At 37.8% G+C, this 10,720-nt stretch overlaps 1 pseudogene across 1 annotated transcript; it reads right to left on the bottom strand.

Annotated features, from left to right (window-relative positions):
• Positions 1–517: 517 nt before the first annotated feature.
• Positions 518–1,432, bottom strand: LOC309634062 (large ribosomal subunit protein eL6 pseudogene; annotated as a pseudogene). The gene has a single exon. The product of its transcript is annotated as a large ribosomal subunit protein eL6 pseudogene (transcript).
• Positions 1,433–10,720: the final 9,288 nt, after the last annotated feature.

Below are 10,720 nucleotides of genomic sequence, written 5' to 3'. Positions count from 1 at the left end.
ATATTTCATGTATTATGGCCCTTTAACCCTAACACTTTACGTGTATTTTTTTTTAAAGAATAAGGATATTCATTTATGTAACCACGTACTGTAATATATTTAACTGTTGTCTAATCCCCCAGCTGTATTCCAATCTGTCAATTGACCTAATAATTTCCAATAAAACATTATTTTTCCTCTAGTAAAGGATCACTCTAGGATCTAGTATAGCATTTAGTTCTCATGTTTCTTTAACCTCCTTTGACCTGGAACATTTCCACAGCTTTTCTTTATCTTTTAACAACATTGACATTTTTGAAGTATAATCCCCCATTTAAAAAACAGAGCAGTCTTCGTTTTTTTTTTTGTCTACTGTTTCTTCATTATTCGATTGAAGTTATACAGTCTCAGCTGAAATATCACATAGAAGAAGCTATATCCTTCTCAAGACATCGTGCCCATCTGCCTCTCACTGGTGGCGTTAACTTTGATGATCCTATCAGGGTGTCGTCTCATCTCTCCATTGTATAGCTATTACTTTTTTTTTTTTTTGAAATGGACAGTTTTTTAATTAGGTTCTTTGTAAGACGTTTAGAACACTACTTTGTGAGGATAAATTCTGTTTGTGAGAGCAAACACAGAGCAGAGATAGCCCTGGAGCTGAGGAACAGCTTTGATTCTTTGCAGAATTTGTGAGTCCACAGCTTTCTGATGAACCGTGCGCTGCTCTGTAATCTCGTATTTCTCTCTCTCTGTGTCGAAGATCTCACCTTCCTGGTGCCTGGGCTTACGCAGCTTCTTCTCCTTGAAGTAAGCGTCAGTGAGATGTTCTGGGATTTTCACACCACTGATATCAATTTTGGTGGAAGTGGCAATGACAAATTTCTGGTGTGTTCTCCGCAGAGGAACTCGACTGAGGGACAGAGGCCCAGTCACAAGTAGCAAGCCACTGCTCAGCTGCTGCAGGAAGATGACCCTCTTGCCTCCGTGGCGCCCAGTGAGGATGATCAGAATGGTCCCAGGAGTGATGTCAGCACGCAGTTTTCTCACATGCTTCCTGAAGGGTTTTTTGCCGCGACTCAACAGCTTTCGAGGCACATCTTCAGTAGGATAATACCCAGGCATTTTGCAAAGTTTAACCACCCGGGTACCACCATTCTTGTCACCACCAACTGGTTTTGTGACAGTAGCAAGAACCTTCACCTTCTTCTTCTTTTCCACCTTGGATTTAGCTGCTGAATACTTCCTCTTGTACAAGGCCGTTCTGGAATACATAGCCGATCGGGAATATCTGCCAATTCCTCTGACCAGGACAGGGTTTGGGCAGCAGTGGGGCTTCCCCTGCTTTACCTTTTGAACCTTGCCACCAGCATCAGCCTTCTTGGCTTCAGGTTTTTTTCTCCTTAGTATCTGGCTTCTCAGCCTTTTCACCCGCCATCTACCAATACATATATTTTTTAAAAGGCATTTCACCAATTATCTCATAGCTATACATCGATAGGCCTCCCAGACTACAAGTTCTCATTTTCCTTCTCCATCCTTTTCATCCCTCCCACTATAAGATATAGGCCTTCCTCCAAATCGCCACACATCTGCAGCAACGTTCATAAATGGTTCACTTTTGGGTTGTCTCCCCAATACAGTATAACCTTCTTGACGATTTGAATATATCTCACAACTATTATTTGTTTGCTACATATATTTAGTGGTCACAAGCCCCTATTCCATTATTTCTGTTTTGCGAATTAGAAATCCTAGACTTAGCTTTAACAATCTCCACAGCCAGGAAGCAGCGAGGCTGGAACTTGAAACCATTCGCTTTCAGGACTTTTGCTCTTATCAGACTGTCTCATTCAAGAAATTCGGTTTAGGAGGGGAAGACACACACACACACACACACACACACACACACACACACACACACACACACACACACACAAATGGCCCAAACTCAGGCCAAACTGAAAAAAGCGCAAAGCCCAGGAGGCGACTTCCGGCCGCAGACGTGGGGAGATGAGAAAAATTGCATTTGTCCTCAGCCTCAAATCCAGAACGTGGCGGAGACGAGCCCGGCGTCGTCTTTTGGATCCCAGGTCCGGGACGCGGAGCGCGCAGCCGCCCGTGTCCCTGCTGCCCCACTGGCCCACTGGGGAGGCCTGGAGGGGCCCTGTTTCCCCAGCCCCGGAGGGTGGCGAGCAGCCGCAGCCCCAGAGCCTCTGCAGCATTTCATCTCACGCTCTTCGTGCCCCACCGTAAACCCAAGCGAGAGAAATGAAGCGTCTGGGAGGCCTCCCAAATGGCCCTGGGCGTGTCCGAGCCCTGCAGTTGTTGACTTGATACCCTCCCGGTTAGGATGGCGAAGGATTGGGATCCTGAAATCGAGTCCTGCAGAGAGGCCCCGCCATTCTTACCTTGCAAGATGCTATTAATTTTTTTTTCCTTGCAAGTAATAGCAATCTGTGCGAAAAAGTTTCAAGTCCGTGCAAATACTCTGCTCCTCATCAAATTTCCCCCTCTTGATTTAGCTCCCATTGATGATTTTTGCCTGAACTAGTCTTTGGCTGAAAAATTATGATTTTCCAATTCTTTATCACATCTTCTACATTTACCAGTTGACTCCCAATATTCTATAAGCAAGAGCCCTCCCATCACTTTTCTTCCCTCCCTCCTTCTTTCCCTCCTTTCTTCCTTCTTTCCTTTCTTCACTTTATTATCTACTTATTATTGGTATGGACTCATGGTTCCACTTTTTCAATTGTCTATAATCTATTACTGTTCCTTAATTATTGTGTTCCTCATATTTTTCCAGGTTTCTCCAGTTGAAGCCCCTTCAGGGTGGGTCCTATGTTCTTATGACATGCCTCCTCATTTTTTGAGTGCTTTCTTACTTTCTGGAACATGGTTTTCCCTGTTGTTCATTTACCCACTCTGCCTCAGTCCTAGAATCAAACATTTCTCAGGGAAGCACTGGCTTCTTTTAGAGCATAATGGCATTAGACCCCAATACATCTGGGCACTAGGTCTACTGATTGCTTCTGCGTGTCTTTACTTCTAGGAAAACTAAAAAGCATGTGCATTTATATACATGTATACATACGTATATATACACACAGACATAGGTGTATATATGTATGCATACGCACACTCCAATACACACACACGCACACACATATGGTTATTAGAAATCGTGAGTTCCTACAGGGTTGCCACCTCTATTTCTGGCTGGTATATCCCTTCTCCCACTTGAGATCTCTGGCTCCCAAGAATGTAAATACATTTGCTTATTTGCTCAATCCTGCGATATACCTAATAGAATGGCTTCCCTTATATCCTTACAATAAACAAATCTATTACACTAGAGGGAGTTCAGAATTTGTTTGCAGTTTTCTCTCTCATCTGTCTTGTCTGTCTGCCCAAGACAGGACATATGGTCAGATACCACATTTGTTAATAACATAGATTAGTTCTCTACCCTCCTCCAGTGTGACAGTGTTATTCATTTGAAATAGATCCTGGTTTATTTATTTCTATTTGCTTTAATATCAGGAACTCCCTTCTCATCCTTAATTTAATTTTACTTTTTGATTACTAACAACATTAACATGCTTCCAGAAAGTCAAAATTTACAAAAACTCAGAGAATTGTCACTCCTTTCTGTAGCCTGTCTCAGTTCCTGCCACACTTTGTAGGTAATCAACCTCATTGTCTGCTGATTTGCACTTCCTGTGTGTGTATGCTTTTTTTTTAATGTAAAAACAAGTAATATGTATGCTTTCTTACTTTCCCTGTTTTCTAGCACAAAAGTAGTGTACTGTATATGCTGTTTTGCATTTGTATTTTTCACTTCACAATGTGTCCTAGAAATCACTGCATATGAATTCACAAACATCTTCATTTTCTTTTTCTTTTTTTTTAAAAATTGAAGTATAGTTATTTACAATGCTGTGTCAGTTTCAGGTGTACAGCAAAGTGGCTGTTATACATATATACATATACATATATATATATATTCTTTTCAGATTCTTTTCCATTATAGGGTATTACAAGATCTTGAATATAGTCCCATGTGCTACACAGTAGGTCCTTGTTGTATATCTATTTTATATATAGTAGTGTATATATGTTAATAACTGCGTAGTACTCCTTTGAGTGTTTGTAATACGGTTAATTAAACCAACTCTTATGCTTAGACATTTAAATAATTTCCAATATTTTGTAATTATAATTGCTGTAATGAATAATCTTGTGCATGCATATATATATATATATGTATATATATATATATTTTTTTATTCCTGTAGTTGGAGGTGTATTTACGGTAAATTTTAGAATGTTAAATGAATAAGTCCTTTTGTTAGATATTGGCAAAATCCATTCTATAAGTATTGTGCCATTTTGCATTTCCACCAGTAATGTATGAGAATGTTAGTTTCTCAACATCATCAACAGAAGAGTGCGTTTGTCAAGCTTTGATTTTTTTGCCAGTCTAACCTGTGAGAAATAATATTTCTGTGTAATTTAATTTGAATTTCTCTAACTTGAACGAAGTTAGACATCTTTTCATATGGGTAAGGGTTATTTTTAATATCTACTTTTGTGACTTGTCTGTTCATGTCATTTGATTTTCTTTTTTCTGTAAGATTTTTGTTCTTTCCTTCAATGGTATAACTTTTTTCTGTATTAGGGAAATTAGCCTTCTCAGTAGTATTTTTGCAAATATTTTTTTCCCAGTTTTCCCTGTCTTTTGTGTTTGTTTATGGCGTTTGGATTTTTTATTTTTATTTTTTTAACATCTTTATTGGCGTATAATTGCTTTACAATGGTGTGTTAGTTTCTGCTTTATAACAAAGTGAATCAGCTATGCATATATATACATCCCCATATCTCCTCCCTCTTGCATCTCCCTCCCACCCTCTCTATCCCAACCCTCTAGGTGGTCACAAAGCACCGAGCTGATCTCCCTGTGCTATGCAACTGCTGCCCACTAGCTATCTATTTTACATTTGGTAGTGTATATATGTCCATGTCACTCTCTCACTTCATCCCAGCTTACCCTTCCCCCTCCCCGTGTCCTGAAGTCCATTCTCTACGTCTGTGTCTTTATTCCTGTCCTGCCCCTAGGTTCTTCAGAACCTTTTTTTTTTTTTTGATTCCATACATATGTGTTAGCATACAGTATTTCTTTTTCTCTTTCTGACTTACTTCACTCTGTATGACGGAGTTTAGGTCCATCCACCTCACTACAAATAACTCAATTTCATTTCTTTTTATGTCTGAGTAATATTCCATTGTATATATGTGCCACATCTTCTTTATCCATTCATCTGTCGATGGACACTTAGGTTGCTTCCATGTCCTGGCTATTGTAAATAGAGCTGCAATGAACATTGTGGTACATGACTCTTTTTGAATTATGGTTTTCTCAGGGTATGTGCCCAGTAGTGGGATTGCTGGGTTGTCTGGTAGTTCTATTTTTAGTTTTTTAAGGAACCTCCATAGTGGCTGTATCAATTTACATTCCCACCAACACATTCCCTTTTCTCCACACTCTCTCTCCAGCATTTACTGTTTATAGATTTTTTGATGATGGCCATTCTGACTGGTGTGAGATGATACCTCATTGTAGTTTTGATTTGCATTTCTCGAATGATTAGTGATGTTGAGCATCCTTTCATGTGTTTGTTGGCAATCTGTATATCTTCTTTGGAGAAATGTCTCTTTAGGTCTTCTGCCCATTTTTGGATTGGGTTGTTTTTTTGATATTGAGCTGCATGAGCTGCTTGTAAATTAATTGTAAATTTTGGAGATTAATCCTTTGTCAGTTGCTTCATTTGCAAATATTTTCTCCCATTCTGAGGGTTCTCTTTTTGTCTTGTTTATGGTTTCCTTTGCTGTGCAAAAGCTTTTAAGTTTCATTAGGTCCCATTTGTTTATTTTTGTTTCTATTTCCATTTGTCTAGGAGCTGGGTCAAAAAGGATCTTGCTGTGATTTATGTCATAGAGTGTTCTGCCTATGTTTTCCTCTAAGAGTTTTATAGTGTCTGGCCTTACATTTAGGTATTTAATCCAATTTGAGTTTATTTTTGTGCATGGTGTTGGGAGTGTTCTAATTTCATTCTTTTACATGTAACTGTCCAGTTTTCCCAGCACCACTTATTAAAGAGGCTGTCTTTTGTCCATTGTATATTCTTGCCTCCTTTATCAAAAATAAGGTGACCATAAGCGCGTGGGTTTATCTCTGGCTTTCTATCCTGTTCCATTGATCTATATTTCTGTTTCTATGCCACTACCATACTGTCTTGATTATTATAGCTTTGTAGTACAGTCTGAAGTCCAGGAACCTGATTCCTCCAGCTCCTTTTTTCTTTCTCAAGATTGCTTTGGCGATTCGGGGTCTTTTGTGTTTCCATACAAACTGTGAAATTTTTTGTTCTAGTTCTGTGAAAAATGCCATTGGTAGTTTGATAAGGATTGCATTAAATCTGTAGATTGCTTTGGGTAGTATAGTCATTTTCACAGTGTTCCAAGAACATGGTATATCTCTCCATCTGTTGCTAGCATCTTAAATTTCTTTCATCAGTGTCATATAGTTTTCTGCATACAAGTATTTTGTCTCCTTAGGTCGGTTTATTCCTAGGTATTTTATTTTTTGTTGTTGCAATGGTAAATGAGAGTGTTTCCTTAATTTCTCTTTCAGATTTTTTATCATTAGCATATAGGAATGTAAGAGATTTCTGTGCATTAATTTTTATCCTGCTACTTTACCAAATTCATTGATTAGCTCTAGTAGTTTTCTGGTAGCATCTTTAGGATTCTCTATATATAATATCATGTCATCTGCAAACAGTGACAGCTTTACTTCTTCTTTTCCTATTTGGATTACTCTTATTTCTATTTCTTCTCTGATTGCTGTGGCTAAAACTTCCAAAACTATGTTAAATAACAGTGGTGAGAGTGGACAACCTTGTCTTGTTCCTGATCTTAGGGGAAATGGTTTCAGTTTTTCACCATTGAGAACAATGTTGGGTGTGGGTTTGTCATATATGACCTTTATTATGTTGAGGTAAGTTCCCTCTATGCCTACTTTCTGGAAGGTTTTTGTCATAAATGGGTGTTGAATTTTGTCAAAAGCTTTTTCTGCATCTATTGAGATTATCATCGGGTTTTTCTCCTTCATTTTGTTAATATGGTTTATCACATTGATTGATTTGCGTATATTGAAGAATCCTTGCATTCCTGGGGTAAACCCCACTTGATCATGGTGTATGATCCTTCTAATGTGCTGTTGTATTCTGTTTGCTAGTATTTCGTTGAAGATTTTTGCATCTATTTTCATCAGTCATATTGGCCTGTAGTTTTCTTTCTTTGTGACATCTTTGTCGTGTTTTGTTATTAGGGTGATGGTGGCCTCGTAGAATGAGTTTGGGAGTGTTCCTCCCTCTGCTATATTTTGGAAGAGTTTGAGAAGGATAGGTGTTAGCTCTTCTCTAAATGTTTGATACAATTTGCCAGTGAAGCCATCTGGTGCTGGGGTTTTGTTTGTTGGAAGATTTTTAATGACAGTTTCAATTTCAGTGCTTATGATTGGTCTGTTTATATTTTCTATTTCTTCCTCGTTCAGTCTCGGAAGGTCGTGCTTTTCTAAGAATTTGTCCATTTCTACCAGGTTGTCCATTTTATTGGCATATAGTTGCTTGTAGTAATGTCTCATGATCCTTTGTATTTCTGCAGTGTCAGTTGTTACTTCTCCTTTTTCATTTCTAATTCTATTGATCTGAGTCTTTTCCCTTTTTTGCTCGATGAGTCTGCCTAATGGTTTATCAATTTTGTTTATCATCTCAAAGAACCAGCTTTTAGTGTTATTGATGTTTGCTATTGTTTCCTTCATTTCTTTTTCATTTATTTCTGAACTAATCTTTATGATTTCTTTCCTTCTGTTAACTTTGGGAGTTTTTTGTTCTTCTTTCTCTAATTGCTTTAGGTGTAAGGTTAGGTAGTTCATTTGACCTGTTTCTTGTTTCTTGAGGTAGGATTGTATTGCTATAAATTTCCCTCTTAGAGCTGCTTTTGCTGCATCCCATAGGTTATGGGTTGTCATATTTTCATTGTCATTTGTTTCTAGGTATTTTTTGATTTCCTCTTTGATTTCTTCAGTGATATCTTGGTTATTTAGTAGCGTATTGTTTAGCCTCAATGTGTTTCTATTTTTTACAGATTTTTTCCTGTAATTGATATCTAGTCTCAAGCGTTGTGGTTGGAAAAGATACTTGATACGATTTCAATTTCCTTAAATTTTCCAAGGCTTGATTTGTGACCCAAGATATGATCTATCCTGGAGAATGTTCCATGAGCACTTGAGAAGAAAGTGTATTCTGTTGTTTTTGCATGGAATGTCCTATAAATACCAGTTAAGTCCATCTTGTTAGTGTATCATTTAAAGCTTGTGTTTCCTTATTTATTTTCATTTGGATGATCTGTTCATTGGTGAAAGTGGGGTGTTAAAGTCCCCTACTATGATTGTGTTACTTGTCAATTTCCCCTTTTATGGCTGTTAGAATTTTCCTTATGTATCCTATGGTGCTCCTATGTTGGGTGCATAAATATTTACAATTTTTATATCTTCTTCTTGGATTGATCCCTTGATCATTATGTAGTGTCCTTCTTTGTCTCTTGTAATAGTCTTTATTTTAAAGTCTATTTTGTCTGATACGAGAATTGCTACTCCAGCTTTCTTTTGATTTCCATTTGCATGGAATATCTTTTTCCATCCCCTCACTTTCAGTCTGTATGTGTCCCTAGGTCTGAAGTGGGTCTCTTGTAGACAGCATATATATGGGTCTTGTTTTTGTATCCATTCAGCCAGTCTATATCTTCTGGTTGGAACATTTAGTCCATTTACATTTAAGGTAGTTATTGATATGTGTGTTCCTATTACCATTTTCTTAATTGTTTGGGGTTTGTTATTGTAGGTCTTTTCTTTCTCTTGTGTTTTCTGCCTAGAGACATTCGTTTAGCATTTGTTGTAACGCCGGTTTGGTGGTGCTGAATTCTCTTAGCTTCTGCTTGTCTGTAAAGGTTTTAATTTCTCCATTAAATCCGAATGAGATCCTTGCTGGGCAGAGTAATCTTGGTTGTAGATTTTTCCCTTTCATCACTTTAAATATGTCCTGCCACTCCCTTCTGGCTTGCAGAGTTTCTGCTGAAAGATCAGCTGTTAACCTTATGGGGATTCCCTTGTATGTTATTTGTTGTTTTTCCCTTGCTGCTTTTAATATTTTTTCTTTGTATTTAATTTTTGATAGTTTGATTAATATGTGTCTTGGTGTGTTTCTCCTTGGATTTATCCTGTATGGGACTCTCTGCACTTCCTGGACTTGATTAACTATTTCCTTTCCTATATTAGGGAAGTTTTCAACTATAACCTCTTCAAATATTTTCTCAGTCCCTTTCTTTTTCTCTTCTTCTTCTGGGACCCCTACAAGTCAAATGTTGGTGCGTTTAATGTTGTCCCAGAGGTCTCTGAGACTGTCCTCAATTCTTTTCATTCTTTTTTCTGTATTCTGCTCTGCAGTAGTTATTTCCACTACTTTATCTTCCAGGTCATTTATCTGTTCTTCTGCCTCAGTTATTCTGCTATTGATTCCTTCTAGAGAATTTTTAATTTCATTTATTATGTTGTTCATCATTGTTTGTTTGCTCTTTAGTTCTTCTAGGTCCTTGTTAAAAGCTTCTTGTACTTTCTCCATTGTATTTCCAAGATTTTGGATCATCTTTACTATCATTACTCTGAATTCTTTTTCAGGTAGACTGCCTATTTCCTCTTCATTTGTTTGGTCGGGTGGATTTTTACTTTGCTCCTTCATCTGCTCTGTCTTTCTCTGTCTTCTCATTTTGCTTAACTTACTGTGTTTGGGGTCTCCTTTTCGCAGGCTGCACGTTCGTAGTTCCCATTGTTTTTGGTGTCTGCCCCCAGTGTGTAAGGTTGGTTCAGTGGGTTGTGTAGGCTTCCTGGTGGAGGGGACTGGTGCCTGTGTTCTGGTGGATGAGGCTGGATCTTGTCTTTCTGGTGAGCAGGACCACATCTGGTGGTGTGTTTTGGGGTGTCTGTAACCTTATTATGATTTTAGGCAGCCTCTCTGCTAATGGGTGGGGTTGTGGCGTCTCCCTGGCATTTGGGTTTTGTTTCTTTGTTTTTTGGGTTTTTTTGCTCTACAATTTTTAATTTTATATAGTCCATCTTATCATTCTGTTTTGTGGCTCCTGGAGTTTTGATCATAATGAGGTCTTTCCTTTCAGTCAGATTAGAGAAGAATTTACCCACATTCTCTTCTGGTCACTGTATGGCATGTTTACTTCCAGATCTCTGATAAATTTTTTTATTCTTGTATACAATGCAAGAAATGGATCTAATTTTATCTTTTCTCAAATGGCTATCCAGTTATCCCAACATATTTATTAAAAACAAAACAAAACAAAACAAAAGCCTTTGTCCCAGTGATTACAGGACCACCTGCACCATACACTGGATTTCTGTACATAGCACAGTTATTTCTTGATTTTACATTTTATTCCATTGGTTATCTATCTATTCACATGCCAATATCATACTGTTTTAATTATAGATGCTTTGTAGTATGTTCTCTTATCATTAGTTCTCCCTCTTTCTTTCAGTGTTTCTTTAGCTATTCTTTCATATTGTTTCATGTGAACTTAAGTACGAATTCATCTAACTCTGTTATTA

The sequence above is a fragment of the Balaenoptera borealis genome, assembly GCF_965194805.1.
Source record: "Balaenoptera borealis genome assembly, chromosome: 8".
Taxonomy (NCBI): Eukaryota; Metazoa; Chordata; class Mammalia; order Artiodactyla; family Balaenopteridae; genus Balaenoptera; species Balaenoptera borealis.
Note: the sequence above shows the minus strand (reverse complement) of the source record. Positions and strands in the feature narration are given on the sequence as shown.